Genomic DNA, 22,426 nt, shown 5'->3' on the forward strand with positions numbered 1-22,426 from the left:
CTCTATGTTGGGTCCTTAAGCCAACAATGGGGGCCACAGTGAGAACTCCCTATAAATTAATCTTTAATCAATCCAAGTAAACCCAGTTGGGCAGACACATTTGTTGCTATGTTCTATGTTTTGATTTCAACTCTAAATTAGATTATTCCATCACCCTTTGTATCAGTAAGAGTGACACCTGAGTAACTATGAGTAAGCCAAGGTAGAATCCCCAATACCAATCATTCCATTTAGCTTGACAATATGTTTCAGGCTTATTAACATAACATTTTAACTAGCACAGAAAGGTGACATATTTATTTACAGCATTTATTATCTAGGCTTCTTTCCACAGAGGGGTAAGTAGGCAAATCAATGATGAGGGTAATACAAAATAAGAAAAGTGATTGTCTCTACAGATTCCCACTTCTTAGAGTAAAATACGAGTAATTATTCTTGCACCACTGAGTTGAATGAATAGCATATTTAAGAATAGGGCAGAACTAATAAATCATGGTTATGTGATGATTTTTGCTAATTGAAAGGGTGGATGAATTCCTGAGATGACTTACTGTCAAATCCTGGGAGCCACATTTAACAGCACATGAAAGGGCAGGCTACGAGGGCAGGCTGAGGAGTGTGAATCTTGGCTGTGTCTTGGCTCTGTCATGCCATAGCATTGGGGCTCAGATGCCCTATCCATTAAATAGGGTGAATACTAGCCTCCCCAACCAAAGGTCCCTGTGAGCACCTAGAACAGTGCCTGGCACACAGCAAATACGGTATAGGTATTAGGTATGACCATCATTATTCACCATCATATATTCATCATTTAAGAGACAAAAGGAAATCTCCATGTTATGTCAGTTTTAGCACGAGGGGGAATTAAACACCATTTCGTTATCTCAGTGATAGCCAATTTATTCGATATTGCACATAGCATGCTTACCATGTGCCGAGCAGTACAATATTAAATGAGGCAGGAAAATTTCTTCTCCTTATAGATTTCACCTTATAGGGGGATTATAGACAAACAAACGTACACTGTGATGTCTATAATGACGAGGACTAAGGAGAAAACCAAAGGAAGGTAGGGAAATGTGAGTGACCCTTACTCTGCCTCCACGTTCAGCTGTGTTTCACAAAAAGGCTCACTGCAGGCCATGCTCTTCCTCTGAAAGGAATTCTCAGGCTGACATTCTAGGTAACTGGTTCATTGAAAGCCCAACCGTTTGCATGCCACAAAAATAATCCAGCATATGAAGGCATCCAGAAAGACATATGTACACTGGTTTCCTAAAATGTAATGTGTATGTAATTTCCCGAATGGCTGGTTGTCACATCCATCTGGTCTTATTTCCATAGCACTTGAATGCACTACGAGGATATAAACCCTAAAAGCTAGAAAACAGAATTTAAATATCCAAACACACACGAGGTGTGTTTTCAAAAGCCGCAGAAAAGCGAGCACTGTGATAACTTCATTAACTTCTCAGCCACAATGAGAGTGAGCTGAGACTAGGCATAAAGGCCAGAGAACATAAAAGACATGCCACTGGCAGACCTCATTAAATGGGCTTAAGAGAAGCTTGACAAACTAATGACAAAAATCTAATTTGGAATTTCTGGACATAAGAACCCTGACCAAATCCAAACACACCAAAACGCTACCATGAGTACTATCTGAAATGGCAACAACTTGATGTCAGTTAGGTCCACGTCGTTTATGAATCAAAGCCTGGGGACGGATGTTGTCCTATTCAACCACACTGCATAAGAAATCGTGTTCCATGTGGTTTGGGTTTGGGCTCTGGTCCTATTTAAACTGCACAGACGGGGTAGGTTCCTAAATTAACAGTGGTCTCCAGGGAGATGCTCATCCAGCTGCATATACTGAAAAATGCATGGCTACAATCTAGACACCACACTGTTCAGAAAGCACCTTGTCTACTAGTTTCTCTTTCTCTAAAAGACCTTTCCTGTTTCCAAATTCTGTCCACACCTATGGAGTCTGGACAATGTTCATTTGTACTTACTCACATGTTAGAACTCACTAGTTGCTCTGCGTGGGTGTATATCCATTCCAACTGTTTTAACGCTCCTTGAGTGGAAGAGCATTCACAGTCATGAAATAATAGCACTTGCGTGTGCCCTGCACAGTGAGAAGAGCCTTACAAATATCGTTGGTTCTCATATCAATCTTATTATGCTCAACCCAAATTTATAGATAAGCAAGCTAAAATTCAAATAATTTGCCCCGCCTCTAATTAGTGAAGAACCAATCATCTATAGCCAGGCCATCCAATTTCAAAGACCACATTTGGCTTACACTACCCAGTGCAGGAAGGAATAAATTCTGGTGGAATGAGTACATGAATGGACAAATGCATCACTTAATATCTTTAGAATTAAAGGAAGAATTATTTACCAGCGAAGCTCTACTGCTGTTGCAATAACAGGGATACAATGACAGGAGAGTGACTTAAAATCTGTGAAGGTACTGCATCTTATCTTTCCATATTTCTATTCTACATATCTACAGTGCTTTTTCCAATACCTCACAAATACAAGGTATTTGTAAGATATTTGTTGAATAAGTGACTATTTTAACCCAACACAATAAATTACAAGTGAGTAAAAGGGCATGTTTGGGTCATTTTTCTTTTCCTTATGTGAAGGAAGAATACATTTTTCTGGAATCTGGCTCTAGGTACTAATTTCTTGAGAAATCCCTAGGTGTGCATTCATGTTTAGACATTTGGGCCTTTTTCCAGACCTGAGGAGGACCTAAATTCCAGGTTCCAGCTTTTCCAAATATGGCCCACACCTTTTCCATATGAGCCCCAGTGACAGCTGTGGAAATGATAATGTCCAACCATTGTGAACCATGCGATCAGTCAGAATATCTTAATAAAGGTTTATTGACGAGAAGCAAATTCCACTCCACCTGTCAAAACCTGAGTAATGCCCTGGAATTTATAATACGCTCATCCCTGGGTCCTCTACAAAAATGTAATATTCTTTTAGGACAGACCTCTGCCAATATTGCATATGGAGAAACAGCATCATTAGGTTCTTTTTTTCCAAACGGTGCAGATAAAGACTCAGAGTATATTCTCCTGCCTTCCTTCACCCCACTCCACCCCAAGAGACAGTGGGTGAGTCATTTAACCTCTCTGCACATCTCATTTATAAAGAAGAATGTAATGCCATTTGCCCTACCTAGTTACTGTGAAGATTATGGATGATCATGTGCAGAGCATAATTTTTGAGCTCTGAACTGTTACATAGCTGTAAGAAACTACTGGAAAAGAAGGAAGCCAGACGTTCATGAACCACATACCCTGGGAAGCCAGGTGTTTAATTTCCTTCTTATGTAAATGATCCGCGTATGGGTACACACACGCATGCATACATATATACCTGGGGCAAAATGAGCTTGTATATACACTGGTGGGAAATTTGAATCACTTTATTGCATAAAACTAAGAGTTAATGAATGGCACATTAAAAGCATTTCTCTAATGGCCTCTGCTGGTTTTTAATGCAGAGCTACTGTATTTTATACAGTAATTATACCTGCTATTTATTGTTAACTTGATGGGCACCGGGTTAAGGTGTTTACATACATTACATAGTTTATTCAGCATAACATCCTACAAGTAGGCATCGTTCTCTCTCTGGTCCATGGATACACCAAGGCCCAGAAGAATTAAGGAAATGCTCCAAGGTCACACTGCCTGGCAAATGACAGAAGCAAAATCTGCATTCAGGTCTGCCTGTCTTCAAAGCTTTGTTTACCAATTCAAATCCCAGTCATTTGAAATTTGCATTAATTCAAGTGTAGCATATGTTAGGCTTTTCAGGGAGCAAGTTCAAATGAATTCTATCCTTTGTAAAATGTTAGCGTTCCTTTGACCAGAATGTAAACTGATGAAAAATATGCAATTTCTTTTTTCAAAATAACCAAGAGCTTTAAAATTTTTAAAATGTCTTCAGAGCATTTACAGCCTCTAGGTCAGATAATATATGGTATCCTGTGTCATAAGTTACTGAGATTTATAAACAAGGTATGAGCATTCCACTTCTCTTGTGATAAAGCTGTGTGAAGGGAGAGGGGTGATTTAACAACAAAGTAAAAGAGATCCCTCAGGGAGCCTGCAATCTATCCTTTTGAAAAGAAACCAGCATAGGTGAAGAAGTGAAAGAGTCAAATTAATCTTAGGATACATTAGCAATACTTAGAAGTAATAAAACTAAATCAAAATTTCTTCAAAGGATTAAGTTCCTCAGCCTTTAACTTAGTCTGACCTGCTTCCCTCACTAGCCAATTAGAGTTCAAAGAAAAGATTCATACATTTCATTTACAGATCCATTGAACCTTGGGCACAAGTGATAAATCCTTCATAAGTCAGAAAGAGAGCTATATTTATTCTTAAAATTAACTAATTTGCACCCTGAAGTTAAGTGATTTGCCTACAGACAATTCACGGGCAGTCTGATTAAACTCCTTAACTCCACTGCACATTCCACATCACTGACCTGTTTTCCCATTTTAAGGTTATCATGCAGAAAGGCTCACATGGGTCAATAAAGATTCTAGAAAAGATTCTGACACGAGTCCATGTGCATGTTCTATACATGGAAACAAACAAACAAAAAATCCCTTTTACCACAATATTTAGGGACTCTCATGGTGAGCAAAGAATTCCCCAAACATCGCTTTGAATAGAATAGATGGCTGAACTTCATAGAGAGGACTGCTCGTCCTTTTCGATACTTGGAAAGCAGACTTATAGTAATTCAACAGTTGTTTAGGTGAATCCAGCAGCACAGAACGTAAACACACCCGACAATCAAACTGGTTGGCTGACTCTAGTGTCTGAATTCAACTCTGCACTTAGGTGATTTTATGAATGTGTGTATGCATGCATGCACACGCACACGCACACACAGACACACTTTGGTTTTATAACAGCGAACGCTCTTGGATTGTCCACAGAACAATTCAGTCAACTACCATCAGCCACTGGGAGATAAGACCTTCCAAGTTTTTAAGAATAAAGGAATTTTACATGAAGCCTCTTTGAAAGGACTGACGCTAAAATGCAAATCAAAGGCAAGACTATTCGGAAGGTGACTTTTCAAAGTGTACTGTTGAATAATCATAACTATAACCTCCATGAATTTTATTTTAAAAATACTGGGATTAGATTTATTGATTTGATAGCAAACAGCAATAATACACTACCGTTGGTATTGATACAGAAAATGGAATGCTAACAGTTGAAGCAGTGTGTAATGTTCCTTTTTTCTGCTTTGATTTAAGCTCTTCCAAGCGCTTCATGTTCTCCTAGGCCAGTTAACAGCACTTTAACATTTTTGCAGCTAAAAGCAGAGTCATTTTCACAAATTCCTTATTTTTAATATTAGATTCCACTGTGATTTTGCTGGGTCTAAACCTATCTTTGAGAATCCAAATTACACAAAACTTTGGGGATAGAAATTAACATAATTGAAATAATTCAATTTTTGGTAATTATAATTCTCACTTAAACCTAAATTAAATATGCCAAACTATAATTATGTTCAAATTTGCACCATGAAAATTATCCCCGTCTTGCTCATGGCATCTTAAAATATCTAATAAAGGATCTTAAACTCTTAAGTTTGAGTCAAGAGGCCTTATTCTCTCAGCCTTGGGAAGAAGAGACTTCTTATGCAGTAAGCACTGTTACTCTGCCTTTTGGGAAAGAGAATACGGGTCCATTATTTCTTCACTATATAATGTGTAGGATTTGTACTATACTCTTTGGGTACCTCTAAGACACATGGCCATTAATGAGTGCTAAGGGCCTCGGCAAATGATGAAAGATTAATGCTCTCTTTGGGGAGAAATCTTAAGTAAAGCAGATCATGCTCCAGGACAAAGGTAATGGGAACCACAGACACAGAAAAAGCTGTAATACTTTAAAACTGGGCACTTAAGATAAGCACTGCCTTGCTATTCGTTTTCAAATGATTAAAGATGAGAGACAGTCAATGAGAAATCAACGGTTCAACCCTGCAAGCTGCTGGCTGATTCTTAAGAATCCTACGATCAAACTTTTATTATTATTGTTATTATTATTATTATTTGGGATACAAGAAGAAAACACCCATAAAATACTACTTGGTGTAAGTTGTCTATTTAAGGAAACTTTCTGCTACTTGATTTCACTAAATTAGCCAGCTGATGTGATTAAACTTACAAGGTGGTTTATTCGTCTTCATCTTTGGGACAGTAGGTGGATATAATCTGGGAATATACCGGTCAGGAAATAAAAGACTCTGCATGTGCAGCGCTGGCACGCCGTCAAAGCACACAACCCATTTCTGACCCAAAAAAACATATGAATTTATCTCCAGTTGAGTCAAATATTCACACTAATACTGGAATATGGCAGAAGAGCCCTGGCTGACATCCCATCTGTTCTTATGAATTAAATTTAGAAATCATATGTAATATAGACATTTCTGTCTGAATATCAGAAAACCCTGACACATCCAGGCTTTCATTAGAAAGCTCCACGATGTGACTTGAATAAAAATCTGTCTTAGCTAATTAGTATTTTCAGTTTAGCATATTCACTTCCAGACATATTGCTGTTTGCACATGGTAATTTAGGTAAACAGATACCATCCACAGCTGCATCAATTAACACTGCTAATCAAAACTGAATTCAGGTAATTAGGCACATTTATGCAAAAAAAATCTGTAATTCTGGAGAAAAGCTAGATTCTTCAGTAATATGTCAATAAGTAAAAATCTCCTTTTGCTTAAGAAGAAGAAGAATGAGGGGGAGAGAAATCATCATTAATATATACATCATGCAGACGGGATAAAACTTCCTAAATTAAATCTCAAACTTTAATTGGCCTGTATTTTCAGAAATTGGATCATATTTTTCATAAATGTTTTCCTCAATGTTTCCACATAGTAAAGCTGATTCACATCTGCTGGAGGGTTTAATCATCATGCAGCAGGACCCAAATGGTTAAGGAACGCTCAAGTATTTATCTCATTAGAAGAGAGGCTGGTCAAACTTGCTCTCCCATCTTGCCGAGCATCTCTTAGGGAAGATGTTCTCAGTCTGTCTCGGCTCATCACACATGTTCATTTTCTCTGCTACGAAGTACATTTATTTGCAGTCAGGATCATAACAGTAATTTCTTATTTTCCTGCAAATTACTCTTAAACTTTCCTGGTTCTACACAACACCCTTTTCAAAGTGAATTTTGTGAATTGTTTTCCCTGTTTTCCTGCAGATCTAAACCAATCTGATCATTTCAAATAACTATTCTAATCAGTTCAGAAAAACTAGTTTCACGGTCAGTAGGTTATAAGTGACTAAACTACTGTGACTAACAAGTTGGGATTGGGGAAGGTGCATAGGCCTAGAGGCGGTGGAAGTAAAGGAGAAATTTGGCCATTTTTAAAAACATTCTGAAATAGAGATGGGAATATAGCTATAATTATCTCTACATCTCCAACTCTCATTCTCTCTCTCGATTTCTCCTTTCCCTTTTCTGACTCTGAAGTTTATTTCTTAGTTTATTTCTTAGTGTAGACACCAGGCCTTTAAATGAAGTATTGAGTTCAGCATCCCTAGCTGTATTTAACGGTAATGGTTTCAATCCAACTTAAATATTTCCTCAGTACCTGCATGTATCAATAAGGCACTCTTCTAGGCCCTGTGTGTAGGTATAGAGATGATTTAGACCCATTACACTGCTCTGAGCTGTGCTCTAAGAATTTATAGACCTCAAAAGGTAGAACAAGTCTCCAAGGGAAAATTTATCTGTCAATCTCAAACTCTGGGAACCTCCTAGGCCAATTTTGCAGAGTTTACTTTTTGTCTAACCCATGCTAATTCTGCTATTCTCATAATAAATCGGGAAATGATGACCAAAATTGTTTTTGCCGTGTAGCATGATGTATCTTTCTCATACTGCAGTAACCCTACAGAACTTGAATTTTTTTTTTTTTTTTTTTGCTTTTTAGGGCCACACCCACAGCATATGGAAGTTCCCAGGCTAACGGTTGAATCTGAACTGCATCTGCGACCTACACCACAGCTCACAGCAACGCTGGATCCCCGACCCGCTGAGCAAGGCCAGGGATCAAACCCCACATCCTCATGGATACTAGTCAGATTTGTCTTCTGCTGCACCACAACGGGTACTCTTATTTATGAATTTTAAATGAAAGATAGGTAAACACACATATTTTAGAGACAACTTTTCAAAGAGTTCAGTGACTGGATTTCAACTAACTAATATTTGTGGTGGAAAACTTCTGGTCTCCACGAAGTGAGCCAGCTCAGTGCCGTTCACTGCCTGGACGCACCGCGAATAACATGTGTCATTCTAAACCACCTCTTCTCTTACTTCTTTAGGAAGGAATCAGCGGAGAATTAACTCTTTCATTATAGCTCCTGCAATTTAGGAAATTCCTTTGTCTGGGCAAAGTGCTAAAAGTCTTGTGCTCACAATCACTAAGTTTTAGCCAAGTGGAAGGCTATGGATAATACAGGACAGCTCTGATCTTGAAGGCCTTGAAATATGGCACAGCTTCCAACCCAGGCTGTGTCACTGATTTGCTGTGTGACTTCAGGCAAATCACTTTCCATTCTGAGTCTCAGTTTCTGGTCCATAAAATGTGCTCATGGACCCACCCGCCCACTTGGAGGGTGTATCGGGAGCATAGGAGGGACTCAATAAATACTTGCTGAAACTGAATTAAGGGGCAGCTAGCAATGGCTTCAGAATTACTAATGCTAAAGGCATTTTATTCAAAGTCATCATATTAAGCAGTTCTCTAGATTCCAAGGTAATATGTAGAGCTAGTATGATAATTTTAATACAAATAGAATGGAATGCATCAACAGGCCACAGGTCACTGCACTATATTAAGTAGCCTTCCCATTCACTTTAAAACTAAAGCTAGGGAACTAACCTTCACACTTAGCTGGAAAATCAACATCAGAGCACTTATTGTCTTTAGAGCATATTATTTTGCCAAACAAATTATGAAAAATAATTCACTGGACCTGCGTAACCCACTAATTTTTTTGAGAACGAGTGTACGTTGAGAATAACATCTTGAAAAATTCATAAGTGGCTATTTTTTCACTATTAATGATGAATAAAACCCTGAAAATCCTCGAGTTTGCCACTCGCTCTCTCTCTTTAGTCCAGAACAATAAAATTTGCTCATGGTAGGCCTACTCTAAATTAAATTAAATTATTGACTCGCAAATAATACACGATGTATAAAATAACACCACTGGTTGCTTTTTAAACTGTCTGCTTTTTGAACAGAAGGACTCCAAAATATGTGGCCCATGAAAATATCAAACAGATTAATTTTGGCCTGTTAATGGCAGAGAACATTATTTCACAACTAGAAGCAAAAATGTCAGGTCTGGGCCTGGATGGATTGTGGGGGAACAGATTGCCAAAAACAAAGGCAACAAAGAAATAAAAATGTCTTCAAAGCACACTGAAGAAGAACAAATGATTGGATTTGGGAGTTAACAAAATATAATCTTATGTGCCTTTGCTTTTTCACCAATTCTTTTTCTACCCACAGACAATAAGAATTTCACTTTCTCGAGCCATGATTTTCTTTTATGGAAAAGACTGCTGACAATTCATGGCAACACAGGGAAGATGTTATCAGTAGTTTGGTACATTAGCCTTTTATGCTTTGAAAATGCTATATTTACACTGTATTTATAATGTCCCACATTATTTTCATTCAGCTCTAGTAAGAAGTAAAAGAAAAAATAATCAAATTAGAGAAGATTCTTGACTTAAATCTGAAGAATTAGAAATGTTTATTTTAGGGATTTGATTAAGCAGTAATGATTGTTTTCTTTTCGTGAAAATATTAGCACGGAATGGGGCTTTTTAAAAAGTTTGACAATTCGATGTACCCCAAACTAAAGCCTATAATCTACATTTTATCAGGCAAGGGACAGAAAGCCTTTGTTTACCATTTATGGCTGAGTACTAGCCTCACGATTAAGAATTAGGAAATTATCCTTAGAGCAAACAGATCTTAGTTAAACATGTTATTAATCTATGCTGCAAGGTATTATCCAGCTCTCTGGAGGCTGTCAGAGTCACTTTGCCTGCTGAATAATCTCAGTCAGTCTATCACAAGTTTTTTCGTCTTTGACTTTCTTCACAGGCCTGGAGTAGAAGCCTATCTTTCAGAAGGATGTTAAAAGAGTACATGAAAAGCTTGTGCAAAAATAAACTATAGCACCTCGGGCTTCTTAATTTTTACACTATAATATCTTGGACTTTCCTACCTTGACACATTCAGAGTAAATTCTTTGATGAAAAGAGAGAGAAATAAATTACACATGGAAGGAAGAGAGCCTTTATTATCATTTTAATAGTCCACAGACACATAAAAGGAAGATGCGTTCACTACGTGGCGGGAACCAAAACTAAAAATATTCACTGACTTAATAATAAAAAAATTTAATATAATATGAAAAATGGAAATGGGTTTTTGAAGCGACATGAATATGCAACTTTTTACAAGGCTTCAAGAAAATGTAACGAAGAAAAACCCAACCAAACCACTGAATAGCTTTGTAAATGACCAGAGTTTGCTTCTCTTAGAAGGATTTTGAAAACACTGGCTCTGTCCTCAGACTCTCAGAGACCATGGGGAATGAAATCCCAGACATCGCAAATAATCAACTTTCATGCACAGCTTCATAAGCCACCGTACCCCAAAGCCCCCATTTTCAGGAGCTGTCACATAAATTTCATGTGGCTCTCATACGCAGTTTAGGTGGTTGGCACTGGATTAGAATAGAGATGTCACTGTTATTTATCCCTAGCCTTCTCAGCATTTTCCTAGACTGTTTTCCTACGGAGAGCACACATTTTCAGTGTGTGGAGATTGCCTTCAGGCTCCCTGCTTTTGTTGGGGTGGTGGTTTTGATGTTTTGAACTGGGGGGGGGAGGGAGCGATGCCTGGGACTCTTCCCACGTGCTCCCAATTATCTGTACATTATTCCATATTCTCTGCCACCAGCAGGCTCTGGCCTGAACTATAATCCTTCCGAAGCAGCATCCCATTCAGACGTGCACAAATGAAAATTAAAATAGGAGGGTTTTTTATTATTATTATTTGAATGACATACGACCTGTTCAATGTTTGCATTTAAATTGGCCAGAATAATTCAGCTCTGGCTTTTAATTTCAGAAGGGTTAATCACCCTAACAAAGGTCAATCAAACTTTAATCTTGAATAAAATTGCTACAGCCTAATCACCTGCAGGACATTTATTATATTCCTATTTCCATGTGAAAGAATGCATTGCTTTCATTATGCATCACTCATCTTCTAACTCTTTACATTAGCACATTTTACCACAATATATTAATTCCTTTGAAACTCTGACAAGAGTTCACTTCTACACATCTCGGGAGATAATCCTGTTTAAAAGAACGGGTACATCAGCTGTGAACCACTTTCCTAGCCCTTTCTAATCCTCATAGACCTTTGCTCCTCCAACTGAGTTCTTACAATAGCAAATCTCAATTACACAAAATATTATGGTGGTTTAGGTTAAAACAACATTATATTATTTTAGAAACCTAATCCTCCCTATTGTCTGTAATTGTGCCATTCATTTACTTGTTACTGTGTACAAAAGTTATTGATTTGGAGGAAGCAAATGGTAAACATTTGAATAGCAGTAGAAAAACTCAAATTCATTAATTCATTTACTCAATATATATTGAACACCTACCATATGCCAGACACTAGAAGGGAGAGACAAAGTCAAAGAAAAAAAAGAAAGAAAGCCTTGATCAGGAGAACAACGTTCTCTTCTGCAAATGATGTCCAGAATATAATCAGATAATGATTTAAACCCTCACTTTAAGCTTTTCTTAACGACGTCACAAAATTTTTAGTGAAGGGCGGAAACATATTCAGTTAAATTTTCACCAAAATGTCAATAAAGAGTTTTTTTTTAAAGTATCCAGACTCTTAAAGATTTTGAAATTTATACTCCAATAAAAGGATTCTTTGTTTTAAATTTGGGCATATCAAATTTGACTGGCAAATTTTAAAATGAGTATATTCAGAGTATCTAGTCTCCTATGGGTAGGAATAAAACCATGAGAAGGTTTATGGTTTATTAAAAAATATACATGCTATGCATTAATTTGTATCCAAAATGTTATTTCACTATGTTTAAAAACTGCTATTGACACTAAAGACAAATAGCAATGGACAAAAAACAAATTATTGCGCTTTTTTTTGCCATGATATAGTGGCCTGGATGACTATGTAGGGTAAGTAATTGGGACTTAAGGTATGTCCGCAATTACATTGCAAATTGATGGCCTTATTGTTATACTGGTGCTGTGACACGGCATAAATAACCCAAACTTCACCTCCTGCATATTTTTTGAGACGCTCTCCCCTCTATCTGTACTCAGAGGAAGGGCACCGGCATTCTCATTGATATTCACATTCACTAATGAGCAGTATGTGAAGGCTATCATTTGGGAAACTCCTCAGAGCTCGAATATTCAATCAAGCAAAGCCAATCACAGTAAAAAGAAAATACAGGTATAATATTCAATGGCCAGATTGACACTGACGAATAGCACATAATTCCCCCCACCCCCCCAAAAAAATTACCAGTCTTAGTGTTTAAAAAAAAGCACCAGTCACTTTGTTGACTTAAGACTTCAGCCTTCTCCCCCACCCCCCCGCCCCTTTGAGCATTTCTTGAAACTGAAATAGAACCTCTAACATATTCTAGAACTACGATGGCTTTTTTTTTCACTCCTATACCTAAGTTGACACAATAGAATAAAACAGAGTAATGGCTCTTACATTGTCGAGCAAAATAAGTGCTATACGATATAAATGTTCAATTGATATTTGTTACTGATTCTTGTAAACAGATATAGCTGGACACAACAGAAAAATACATGGCTTTATATTTCGTTCTCAGTATCAAAAGCTATTCCATTATATTTTTGCATTTCCATATTTGGAAAAACCCCAAAGCTTTCCGAGATGGTGCTGTAAGTGCTCCAGAAGTATATAGTTCTTTTTCTGAATCATTTTGGTCACAAACCCCAAAAAAGCTCACTAACCATCAAACAAAAAACCTTAATAAGAAAGCCCAGAAGGTTGGAGAATGAAAGAAACCTACCTTTGGCTGAACAAGTTCAAGATTTCTCATTTTGCCTACACAGCTTTGCCGTTCCACCTTGAGCAAAAGTCGACTCCGAGTCCCTTGTGATCTTTGTGACAATGCCATCATAGCACTGGCAAATTTTTCGATTAAACTTTGCACACGTAGTAGCAACTTTGTTAATTATGATATTAGCCAGCTGGCAGGTACAATCAGTCAACCGCTGTAAGAAAGCCAGACAAAGAGACATCTAATCATTGCAACCAGAGCAGATAAATTTTGTTCTTTTCTCATATGTGTCACAGATTCTATCCCTTCTGACCCCTCTCCTCAGCCATCGACTGTCAAATTTAGATTCTGCAAGCTCCCAGCTTCCCTTTATCCCTGTCTTAGATCTGAAACTCCTGGTTATCAGGAAGACACGCGTCACCAGCTGTCTCGGAGCAGGAAAGCAATCAGGTGAATACTACTTATTATCTTGCATTGCTTTCCGAGAAGTGACAAGATTGATTTGGGACCAAGAATACATTCAGATCTCAGACGTGTAGTTCCTGGGGTTTTCAGTTCAAACAGTAGGGTATGTGCAAAGTTACAATAAGGAGGACTTAAATCTCAACGTTAAAGATATGAGATATTAGAATAAGGAGGAATTTTTACTTTTACTGGAGCTCCATTTTCAGATGCCTTTGTATTTTCTTTTCTACCTTTTACTAGCTTGGTAATGTCTATGGGCATACTGTGACCAGGAGGAGCCAACTTAATGGCTACACAGCTTTTAGTCAACTCGTGGAAGTGGTGATCCGACACTAATGAGTCATTTCCATCCTTCTCTTTTTCAACAAGAAGTGTACTCTATAAATTCCAATATCTGGAACATAACCTCATGTAAAAGTTCAAATCATATTTATACAGAATAATGTGAGAAACTAATTTGGGCATCTATGCTAACAATAACTTATAAAACTTTAGGCTAGAAACACAGATATCGTTACATTCTAATTCATATTCTCCCTCCTACAAGTCGGTCTACTGAATCATATAGAAATGCTTAGAAATACACAAATGTCCATATGGAGAATTTAGTAAAATTTAAGTGCATATTTAGGTAACATACACTCCTATAAAATGATATGACAATATCTTTGAAAGTGAAACATTCACTTGATCTGCTTGGTAAGCCATTAGACGGAGGTAATATTTACTAAAGAATTAGCTTCTCCCACTGCAACGTTTCAGTATCAATGACGTAAAACGTTTGCACTGCAGAGTTTAAAAAAGAATAGTAGACAATATGATAAAAAGTTATACTCATCCAGAAATCAATAGGTTTTTCTGGGATGGAAGACTTTGGTAAAACGTTAAGATGCAATTTTGAAGGGTAATTTTCATAGTGATTCTTTATATTTGGCTCCCCAAGTGGGGACCAAAATGGTTATCTCTACCTGTGAAAATTGTACTTACAATGCACTGTATTAGTACATCATGGTATGTGGCCTAAATTTACATTTTATTTTCACATGAAGATATTCTTGTAATCGAGGGTCCAATGCCTCTGCACTTGGTTTATTTAGGCTAACTTGCTGAAAAGATAAATGTATTCAGATACAATCTAAAATATATACAATGAGGATAAGATGATTGAGGAACCCTTCCAATTGTAGAGAAAGACATCTTCATTCTAAGAAGACAAGAGTTTCTTAAATTGAGCTAGAACAGAGATGGGAGGGGCAAGTATGCCTTCAGGCATTCTGTCAATCTCAAAAAGTAGGAATAAAAAACCCCACCTGCAAAATGAGAACAACAACAACAATAATAATACTCTCCTGATCGGGTTTGGGTGTTAACTCAGATAATGTATTTACAACCTTTTGCATATTTCGTGACCTGCTTAGTATACACTCATTACATGCCTTACTTATTATCTCTACTATAACCACCACATAAATAATCCTGGCTTGTCCATCTAAACTACAGCTTTTATTTTTTTCTAGGAAACCTTACCAAAGAGTCACTGAATTAAGAGAGGCAATCTACAACAAGGAAAACTCAGTATTTTAAACACAAGAGATGAGGCACAGAAACATGGCTTAGGTAGTAAAACTGATTTCTAAAATAATGACAATAAGAACAACAAACAGATACTTGTGACCTTGGTGACAAATTATAATTTGCATAAGATTTTATAAAACATATAGGTCTTATAGAGAGGGCTCCAATTTTGACTCTTCTGTGGCAACTTATAACATGCCCATAAGAGGCAGGACTGCTAGAAACACTGAAGTTGAAACAGAAATTGACCTGGAGGAATAGTCAACACCTTGAGCAATCTCAGTGCTTCTCCTTTCATTTTCCTGGGTGAGCCCTTGCTGATTTTGGATCCCAGTGGGCACAAATTCTAACTTCTCTTAAGGCTGCTCTTTCTCTAGGGCATGCCGGCACCACATATCAAATGGGTTGCGTATTATGTAAAGGGTGTGGATTTTGTAAAGATGGAAGCAGTCAGTGAGAATGAGGCAATCTAGACTTGGACACGCTGTCCATGGAGAACCATGAAGTATCCACGGTGGATCCAAACAGACCACAAAGCCCTGGGGCTACAGATGGTATGCAGGGGTGCCACAAACTATCATCCATTGGCCTCAGCAACAGCCCCTCTGAAACCCTCTGATCACTTGAATATGTTTAACTAAATGTCATAGATGTGTTCCTTCCCTTCTTCCAGCCTGCTGCATGAAGAATCAAAAGCCTGAATTCCCTTCACTGTTGTGCCATAGCTCCAGAATCAGACATCCTGCTTCCATCCCATTCCTGGCTCCTCACTAGGCTGGGGATTTGGTGAAAATTACTAAACTTTGTTCAGACTGTTAAAAAAAAAAAAATCACCTTAGAATGCTGTTGTGATTCAAGAATACATATCAGTTGTTTAGCACATAGTAGGTGTCTAATAAATGATCTGTTATTGCTGCAGAGGCAATGGAATCACCGGGAAGCAGCAGAGCCTGGAAAGCATGAGCAAGGGGTCAGGAGTCAAGCTTTTGAAGGGAATTCAGCAGCTGGCTTTCTCATTTACATAATTAACAACAACATTAACAGTAGTAATAACTTCCTCATAGAATTATAAGAATTAAACAACTACTCTAAAGTACATACCACACAGTAAATAATATTTGCAATTATTAGTATTGTTCTGCCCACTGTGCTAACTGGTTCTTTTTCCCCACGGCTTAACTACTGCGTAGTAAAAATAAATCAGGACTTTGATTGTGGATGCCTAAAAATACAAATATTCACATATGACTGATATTACATGGATAGTAATCCTAGCTGCAGTACTATCTGCAATAGCCAGACGCTAAAAATGATCTAAAAGATCACCAATGGTAACTGGTTAAATAAGTTATGTTATATTCATACTTCAGAGTGCTGCCTGGAATTAAAATGAAGATACTGATATGAAATTATTTCTATGATACATTTTATGCCAAAAGAGAATGGTGCAGAACCACGGGTCCTGTATGTTATCATTTTGTTTAATAGGAATTGTGTACATAATGCTTGTATATAGAGAGAATAGCTCTGAAAAATACATAAGAAACTGCTAACAATGGTTGCTTCAGTATAGAAACTGGGGCTTGAGGAGCAGGAGCGGAGGGACAACTATTCTTCATTGTAGATTCTTTGCTATTATATGAATTTGTGTGTGTGTGTGTGTATTTAAAACATTAACAATTTTTTTAAGGGCTGCACCCAGACAAGGGGTCGAATCGGAACTACAGCTGCTGGCCTGTACTACAGCCACAGCAATGCCAGAACCAAGCCACATCTGCAACCTACACTGGCAACCGGATCTTTAACCCAACTGATCGAGGCCAGGGATCAAATCTGCAGCCTCATGGATACTAGTGGGGTTCACGTCCACTGAGTCACAACAGGAACTCCTAAAACATAACAAATTTAACATCTAAACTTTTTTTTCTGTATCCTTACTTGAATAGACTGCAATCAGTCTATTTTAGTTTCTTTACAAAAAAAGCCCAAACGCCCTTCATTTCCCCAGGCTAGGGACTTGCTTCACCAGCTCAGGTTTGCCCAGTTGACCTGAAGGACGTAGACATTTTTCTGCACCACAACATGACCTTGCCAACTTTTGCTTCCAACTCTCATTTCAGGGCTGTTTTTTCCAGTTCTATGTAATTTGGGATTTTCTTTCTTCCTTCCAGTTTTATTGGTACACAACTGCATACAGCACTGTCTAAATTTAAGGGATACAGCATAATGATTTGGCTTACATACATCGTGAAATTATTACCACAATAAGTATGGTGAATATCCATCATCTCATATACATACATGCTAAAAGAAAAAGAAAAAAATATTTCATTTAATTTTTAACAGCATTTGTTACATGAGTTGATTTTCCTCAGCCAATACATGCCAAAATGTTGACATTTCTGCAGCATCTCCTTTCTCACGGGATGTCTTCCTCATAAAGGATTTCATTTCGCATATGTACATCCTACGTTATGTACAATTTTAGAGTCATTTCAAGGAAGGTGTCTTCTCTTCGTGGTACAAGTGTATAAATGTTTGTCCTGAGACAGGAAGTTCACTCTCAAGGCTAAGTTCCCAAGATGCCAGCAGAATATCCAGAGCCAAGGGGGTACGAGATGCAGCACAGCAGATATGATTAGTATATAATAAACTGTAAACTGATAACCTTGAAGTTTGAGGTGGGCTTAAAATGTAAGACTTTTGTCTACTTAAGTATGCAAATTTGAGAAGCCATTGTTAATTAGAAAAATGAGAAGTCACTGTTAATTATCTAAACAAATGTTCATTGATCCCTTCTTAGGAATCTTTCAAGTGGCAAGTTTTCTCCCTATTTGAAACAAATAAGGCTTTTTTTTTTTTAACTTTTAAAAGGTGAGACTACCAATCACAGATGTTAGCCATCAGATGCTTGGTGACCTTAGGCAATCTTTGGCCTCTACTGTGGCATCTGTAAAAAGGCATCCAGCTGATTAGGGTTAAAAAAAAAAATGGTTAAATGGGTTACCTGAGGTCCTAGACACAAAAGCCATGACTTGGGAGCACTGGATAATGGTGCTCTAATCAACAGCAGCAGCACAGTCATCATCATCAATTCCAAACACCATTAGACGGTCAACTGCAGCTCTAGGATATGAAAAACTGTTGGTTCTTTTCACCTGTCAACTGTCCTTGGCAGCAAATGTCAAGCAAATATTATCCCTGAAATGGATACAGTCTGTATAGGAATTGGTAATACTTATTCTATACACTAGCACTTCTCAAACTTTCATGATAATGTAATTCCCTTGGGATCTTTTTAAGATTCAGATTTTGATTCAGTAGGTTTAGGGTGGGCCTGACACCCCACATTTCTGACAGGCTCTGAAGTTACTCGGAGTACAAAGGCTATTTACCACTGTGGACTTCACACAATGACATGACAATGAACCTTAAACCATATACACATGTGTGCAACCAAGTTATAATTTTCATCCCTCTCATCTTACCTTGCTGAGCAGCACCTGTATTTCTCAGTCCTGAAATAAAATGCAAATGTGCAATCCAATGACAATGACAGTCTCCTCCCTAGTTAACTCCTGATGAATACAAAGACAATGGGGGAAAACCCGATTATATCATTCAAAGCGAAAGGATCACATTTATAGAGATTTTTTAAGTGAAAGAAGGGGATTTTAGCCTTGAGATTTTATCCTTTTAACTTAAAAGAGTGATAACTATTATTTCCTCTCTTGTCACAACAGAAGTGTATAGTCATAGTTTATATTCATTCTGTCTGGGCCAATGACAAAATAAGGTACCAACAAAATACTTTTTCTGTGATCTGTATGCTTCTCTTATGTAACTAAAACAACTACTTAAAGCTAAATCATTTGAAGATGAGAAGATTGTCATGATACAGCTTACCTCTTAACATTTCTACAAACATTTGCTAAGTTTCCATTATTATTTCTACTGCTTTGAGCTAATTCCTTTGATTTGCTTGAGGTTAACTGGTGAAATGTATAACTCAAATATGGTAAAATAATACTCTAATTCTAAAACCAGCAACCAGGCAAAACCTTATTAGAGGCTATATGATCCAGTTTGGGTCTGGTTTGGTTTTTCAGGCTTTTTTTTTTTTTTTTTTAAACTGAGATCCATGGTAAGAAAATATTTACAGCACAACCAAGTACCATAGAACACTTAAAATATTTTTGAAAACATTTGTTCATGAAATGATATTTAATCTTACTACATTCAACGCATTCTTTTTTTGTTTTTGTTTTTTTGTCTTTTTGTATTCTTAGGGCCGCACCTGCGGCATATGGGGATTCCCAGGCTAGGGGTCTGATGGGAGCTGTAGCTGCTGGCCTACACCACAGCCACAGCCACGCCAGATCCAGGCCGCATCTATGACCTGCACCACAGTTCACAGCAATGCCAGATCCTTAACCCACGGAGCAAGACCAGGGATAGAACCTGCAACCTCATGGCTCCTAATCAGATTTGTTTCTGCTGCGCCACAACAGGAACTCCCAATGCGTTCCGACAACTCTTTTTTTCCCTCTTAGTTTTTTCTTTTAATGCTGGTTATGGTCTATGTACTATGTTTATTTCATGACCCACTAATTAGTCATGCAAACTTCTGAGATGAAGATAACATAGCTTGGGGTAACTTCTGGTTCTCTAGAAATTTATAGGTGCAAGGGGTGTTCAAGAGGTGAGGCCACAGCACGAGAGACAGTCCGAGAGCCCGTACAAGGGCATTTCAGGGCACTTAGTGGTAAGAAACCACATCTCCACCAATACACCCCCCATTCATGTTTTCTTCTCTCCCTTCTCTGGAGGATAATGTAAGAAAACCACCTTTCACGGTTAGGAAGGTTACAAGAGGTCCAATGAATCACTCAATTACTATAAGGAACCAATAAGAAAGCAAGTTAAGAATTAATGTGGGTCAGAATCTATGAACGTAAGGAAATGTGCAGGTGGCAATTTAGCCTTTTTAAAATAAATTCTAACACTGTGAGCTGCATCGACCTGGGAGTTACATTAGTGAAGCAAATGAACACATTCTAACATAAACTGGAAATTTTCAGAACTTGTAAATCACAGAAAAGCATAGAAATTAAGTAAGATTCTGACATGTTTTGATCTATTTCATGAGGACAAGGCCAAAGCTTTTAGCAGTTCAAGCAGCACAGAATCTTTATAGACTATGAAGGTAGGCACTTTTGTTTCAGTTTTACAGAAGAAACACAGCAATCAGGTATGTGAGATAAGACACTAAAGGAAATAAAATCAGGGAGCCTAAATGAAATTTATTGAAAGCACACATTTTTGCTTGGCTGGTTGCTGGATCTTTTTTTTTTTTTTTTTTTTAACTGAAGTGTTGTGTAATAAATAAATAAGTAAGTAGGAAAGAAGTAAGGAGATAAGGAAAAAATAAATACACGGGAAGCCCTTCCCAGTTGGTAATGAAGCAGGCAAACTGGTTAGTGAGGAGTAACAGGATCTTTAGTGGGTGGTTTAGAGTAGTTCTGCTCGAAGAAGGATTTAGTGACCTTCCTTCCTTCCTTCCTTCCTGCAGCACTATTCTCGGATTCCATATGGAAAGTACAAAAATAATGATGAAAAGTCTACCCAGTTCAGAGCTGAGCACCATGCGGGGGCCTGAGAGGTACTTTTGAGCGGAAGAAAGTTAGCTGAATATTTTTAAAACAGTAATAGTATAAGGTTACGAGTAGGGTCTGAATTCTTTACATATTTTATCTCTAAATGTTTCCAAGGAAAATGTTTATTCTGAAAATTCACTAAGAGCTCTTAGTATATTTAGGGTATGTACGTTGGAATAAAGCACATGTTTAATAGACCAGAAGGTCTTATCACAATATTCCTGCTCTTGGGGAGAAACCTTTTCATACTCTCTCAAGGGCCTCTGGCTCTTATGAAACATCAGTTTTTTGCTCAGCTGAAATTATTCTGACAGCTCTGACATTAAATTATCATCACCAGATCATGGTATACTTACAGATAAATCAAGATTTATGGGGGATTAAAAATAAAAAGAATTAATACAAGTCTCCAAAATACCAGATTAGACTATCAAAGGCTACTCAGATAAAAACTTGATATTTTCCGATTCAGTTAATCATAACTTTATATGCTTTAATGTGAGGAAGCAAACAATCCATGCTGTTCCCTCAACATTGCTCCACTCCTACCCCACACAACTTCATACCCACCCTTTCCATTTTAGAGATTCGTTTAAAAGAAATGTTATTTTAGCATCCTATAACCGTATGATCTTCCCATATGGATTAATTCTCACTCTGACTTTCCTCTGCAATTTGGGCTTCCCTAGCCCCATTAAAAAGAGGAATATTACCCAGCAGACTCATTATAGTTCTAAGATAGATTTTTCTAAGCGAGTTGTATACCTCTTGCTCCAATATGGTCTATTAATAAGATATTACTTACATCATACAATATACTAACCTTCAAAGATCACTCATTATTATTCTCTGTGCAAATCTGTTCTACAAAAACACATCCACACTCACACACAGTTAGATACTCCGAAGTCTGGGAGTCCCTTACCGAGTAACATTACATTGCTCTGGGGACTCTTTTCCAAGAAAGTTTACTACGACAACAACAAAAACATCCAACAGGAAAAGTGGTGTTTGTACCTGAGTTTTAAACGGCAATTTTTATGTGTTTATTTGTTTGTTTAATTATCCATTTATCTTAAGAACACCAGCTAGAATCGGGGTTTGGAAGACTAAGCATGAAGAGGAAAGATGAAACAGATGCAATACACAGTTAAGATCAAAGAGCCCCATCAATTCATTCAGAGAGTCAAAATCCAGCTGAGCCTCGAAGCCCTGTCTGCATAATAAGAAAGGTTGACTAAAACATAAGGATTAAACAGATGAGCTGTCTCCTGCGGAGGCGTGGGAGGGAAGCCCCACTGAGACACTTGTAAAGACACTTTGGAAGCACACACCTGCTCCTCCACAGTCAAACCTACAGGAGACCAGCCTGGCCAAAGACGTTCCACTAATGTACTAAATTGCCGGTTTTAAGAAAAAGGAATATATGTCCAGTGGACGACTTGTTATTTGTCAAGATATTTTCAGTGCTGGAAAATGACAAATTAATAAATCACTTCCATTTTTCCAAGG

At 37.6% G+C, this 22,426-nt stretch overlaps 1 long non-coding RNA gene across 8 annotated transcripts in view; it reads right to left on the bottom strand.

Moving 5' to 3' along the window:
* The window catches only part of LOC100514051 (uncharacterized), a 167,642-nt gene that overhangs the window by 90,968 nt on the left and 54,248 nt on the right, over positions 1-22,426 (bottom strand). For 3 of the 8 annotated variants that reach the window (XR_014804308.1, XR_014804309.1, XR_014804311.1), the window contains 2 exons: positions 18,265-18,383; positions 13,227-13,431 (listed from right to left, as the gene is read on the bottom strand). This is a non-coding gene — a long non-coding RNA (uncharacterized LOC100514051). Of the gene's footprint in view, positions 1-13,226; positions 13,432-18,264; positions 18,459-18,745; positions 18,836-22,426 lie in introns of all 8 variants that reach the window. The other 5 variants (XR_014804312.1, XR_014804310.1, XR_014804313.1 and 2 more) reach the window with 4 other exon arrangements.

This window comes from Sus scrofa, chromosome 5 (assembly GCF_054392235.1).
Source record: "Sus scrofa isolate SSC_HxYL_T2T_F1_AM1 chromosome 5, Sscrofa_HxYL_maternal_Yorkshire_Landrace_v2.0, whole genome shotgun sequence".
NCBI classification, from domain to species: Eukaryota; Metazoa; Chordata; class Mammalia; order Artiodactyla; family Suidae; genus Sus; species Sus scrofa.